Genomic DNA, 4,270 nt, shown 5'->3' on the forward strand with positions numbered 1-4,270 from the left:
CAAAGTTGTCTCTCTCTATTAGCATGCACCAGTTCACTCTCTCTTCAACAGAATCAATTTCATTCCAAGTCCCTAAGTAAAAGCATCTAAATAATCTTAGTAACTGAAAAGAAATCTTCCAAACCGTGTAAAGGGTCTGTATGTCATAAACTTAAGATATCATATCTTGTCCTTCCCAGCCTCCAAAGAACTTACTTTTGCTGATTGTAGGCTCCAATAATTGCATTTATTTCTTATCTCTTTGCCTCCATGCTCCTCGTTTCCCCCAGGATTTTAGAGGCCCTGAAGAGAAGGACCTTTGTTTATTTTAATTTTAATATATTTTATTGATTTTTTACAGAGAGGAAGGGATTCCCGCAACCACAGTACATGCCCTTGACCGGAATCGAATCTGGGACCCTTGAGTCCGCAAGCTGACAGCTCTATCCACTGAGCCAAACAGGTAAGACTTGCCTGAAGTCTTTTGATGAGGTTAATAAACACACCTCCTCTCCCAGCACATGAAAATCTAGAAAACAGTTGTGCATTAGTTACAGTGCAATTCCAAAAGTTTGCTTGTTTGTTTAAATGAAAACATTTGCTGGACTTCCATAGACAATTTCCTCTCTCTCCTCCTCCAGAGGACTTTTTCTGACGCCCCCTTGGTGCACAAAGGTTCTGCTTCTCTAGTACTGGGCCTGGCAGTTGGGGAGAGTGTAAGAAACACAAATGCCTTTTGTCTTGTCTTCAGTGTAGCTGGTGGCTGACAGCTCATTTAAGCATCCAAAAGGATTCAGGAAGAGCCTAGGTCTCATGCATCTCAGACTCTATGGTGCCCATAGGGCAGTGGGGATGGGGAAGGCTATGGAGGATTGACTTGGAGATTAGAGGAAGGAGGAATAATGAGACTATCTGTTCAACTGTGAGTCAGTGAGTCAGAGGGACTATCTGGGGGGGAGGGGGCGGGTGGGGAGAGGAGGGGGAGCTGGCTGGACTGGGAAGAAATGTAAATAAGGGGTCAGAGGCTTAACTCCTAGTTAGTACCTGCTTTGTGTTAGGTATTCCTGGCCAGATACTTCCCCTCTCTGGGCCTTCCTGTGTAAAGTAATAGATTGGAGGCTCTGATCTCAGGGGCCTTTTCTAGTTTACAGATTTTCTTCCTTTTAGAATGTTCATTTATTTTTCTATAGTTCATTTCCTTCTCCATAGACCAGGTAGCCCCATAAAATTACCCCTTAATGGTGGTTGATAACACAGCCAGCTGGAATGACTGTTTCCCTGAACCCAGATTCCCCAACTGTAGCTCCAGTTAAAACTTTCATCATAAGGAAGCTATGGAAATGTCTCCCTTTTCAGGTCAAAGTGATATGGAATTTTGGATTGGAACCCAGATTCTTTGTCCGCCAGAATCAAAGAATGAATCCACAGACAGAAAGTGGTATAGCAAAGATGGAGATTTATTGAAGAACAAGTACAGACTTTCATGTGGGGAGGGGGAAAGAGACCCACCGACTTCCTGTTTCCATTGTTTATAAAGGCTGCAGTTCATGTACTCTGATATCCGGGAGGGGGAAAAGGGTCCCACTGAGTTCCTTTTCCCCATGGCTTATAAAGGCTACAGATCCTGGTGCCCTGATATCCACTCTGATTGGTCACTATTTTCCTAGACTGGTTACTATAGTAACTCCTAGGCTCAAAGGTCAACCTCACATGGGACATGTGAAGTTCTCCCCCATCCTTCCTTATTGTTTTCTTATTCCCTTTGGGCTTTCTTCTTTTCCTTCTGGATGAAGGGCTTCCTTCTCTTTATTTTGTAAATATAGACCTTTTGCTCTTCCCAACTCCCTCATTCTATGGAAATGTACCTGTTGCAGCTTTTCAGCTTCCCTATTCTATGGAAACATACCTTCTGCTGCTCAGCAGCCCTGTGCTGCCTCCATGGTCCCCTTAATTTTCAAAATTTCTAGAATTTCCTAAACCTGTCCTATTTCACCCCCAAAATTCCTGTTTCAAACGGTGGTAAAGGGAAGAAGAGCCAGGATACCATCTTCTTTAGCGTTTCCTGTGCAGATTTCTGTGGTCAATGGCTTCTCCACCAGACCTCTTGCAGCATGCTCACCTCCCTCCCAGAGAAGCTCCCTGAGCTCCACTTTATTTAAAATAAAGTCAGTATTCTTTGCCTTCAGATGGATTTTGTTTGATTTAACAACTTTGGTTGTTGAGTAATTACTCTGTGACTGACATTGCTGTACTCAAAGGAATATAGAAAACATATATGACCTGATACTGATCCTGATAGAGCTGGTAGGCCAAAACTTATACAGAGGACAATTCTGTCATGCATTTCCCATTTCTCCTTACAAACTTAAAGAATATAGGAAAAGAAGTCATTAAGCTAATACATGTATTTCAAAGGTAATAGTGGAATTTCTTCCTTATATTTAAGAAAGCTGACCATTTTATTCTAGTAGATTGCACCTAGAAGTGCCCTGTTAACTGCATTTGCAATCATAACAATAATACCTGCATTTTTTTTGCAGTTGTTGTTAATCCTGACCTGAGAATATTTTTCCATTGATTTTTAGAGAGAGTGGAAAGAGGGAAAAAGGGGAAAGAGAGAGAGAGAGAATGAGAGAGAGAGAGAAAGAGCAAGAAGCATTGATGTGAAAGAGACACATTGAGTGGTTGACTCTACATGGGCCCTGTCTGTAGGTCTCAAAATTCCTCTGCTGACTATTTTGGTGCAGATTATGTAATTCTCAAGATCCCCCTTTTCACTTTGTTGTGGCCTTCCCAGAATTCATGAGCAGCACCTGGCAACTTTATCTTGCCAAGCCTTGAGACTGCTGGATTCTCTGCTTAGGGAGTAAAACTGCCCTTTTTTCCTTTTCTCTTTCCCCCTCCCTTTCTGCATCTTCTCATTAGGGAGGGTTTTTTTTTTTTTTTTTTTTTTAGCCATTTGCTCTGTGTCCTTGGCTGGGGAAGATTATGGCTTGTTAATTACAAGCTGGCTGCAAATTGCCCACACTGTTTGGCCTTGTTTTAACTTTCCTGTCTCAGTTTCCCTATTCCTCCTGCCCTGGAATCCTGTAACACCTTGATGGGAATCGAACCACAACCCTTCAGTTCATGGGCTGCTGCTCTAACCACTAAATACCAGCCAGGGCTACCTACTATTTTTTATTGATTGCCTGCTATATGAACCATGCATTTTGGCAGTAGGTTTGCATATATATTATCTTATTGGAGTCTTTTATGGGAGAGGTACTATTAAAATTTCCACTTTAGCCCTGCTGGTGTAGCACAGTGGTTGAGTGTTGACTCAGGAAACAAGAGGTCAGCAGTTCAAGGAGATATCCAAGATGGCGGCATAGGTAATCACCTATACTTGCTGCTTCTCACAACCACATCAAAACCACAACTAAATGGCAGAACAACTACCACCCAGAACCGTGGGAAAGCTAGTTGAGTGGAAGTTCCATAACTAGAGAGGTGAAGAAAGCACATTTAGACTGGTAAGAGGAATGGAGGCACAGAAAGTGCTGGCATCTGGATATGCTGCTCTTTTAACCGGGAGGGAGATACTAGCTCCCGCTTGCTCTGAACTCCAGTTGTGGGTGAGACTCTGTGGGACCCAGGCACACACGGGGAGAAACTGGACTGTCTGGCATCGGTACAGGGATGCGAGGGTGGCTTTCTCTCAGAGGTGCTCGCAGCCGTCATTGTTTCTGCACGGGGGCATGGGACGTGGAGAACCAGGGACTTCTTCTGTTCAGGGCTGAATGGCAGCCATTGCTGTTTGCTCTGCCATGGTGATTCCCAGAGACCCTGCCCCGCCCAATTTACAACCCCACCCAAGCTGTGCCCATTGGCTTTTGCATTTGAATGGCTTGTCCTTTCACCTAAAATCTGTCAAACTGCAGCTGGGTCAGAGAACTCCAGAGCTTCCAAAAGAAGGCCCAAGGCCCAGCAGCAGTAGCCTGCCTTGCTTCACAAGTGGGCCTTGTCTGGTCACTTCCAAACTCTATACAAAGAGGAGGAATCTGCAGATGTCTCTGTAGCTCTTGCTGGTTGGCCCCAGACAGTGGCTGACCTTGCACCTCCTTAGAGATCCAAGAGCCAATGTATCCAGTGGTCAGAGTGAGACCATACCAGATTACAACTCTTCACATCATAAGAGATGCACTCAAGGGGCAGACTCAGTTAGCACCAAAGCCCTACTGCGGCAAGTCCTGTCCCATAAGGGTGTCTCCTGTGCAACAGATCTTCCAGTGTAGTCACAGCTCATCCT

Source organism: Myotis davidii, unplaced genomic scaffold (assembly GCF_000327345.1).
Source record: "Myotis davidii unplaced genomic scaffold, ASM32734v1 scaffold2183, whole genome shotgun sequence".
NCBI lineage: Eukaryota > Metazoa > Chordata > Mammalia > Chiroptera > Vespertilionidae > Myotis > Myotis davidii.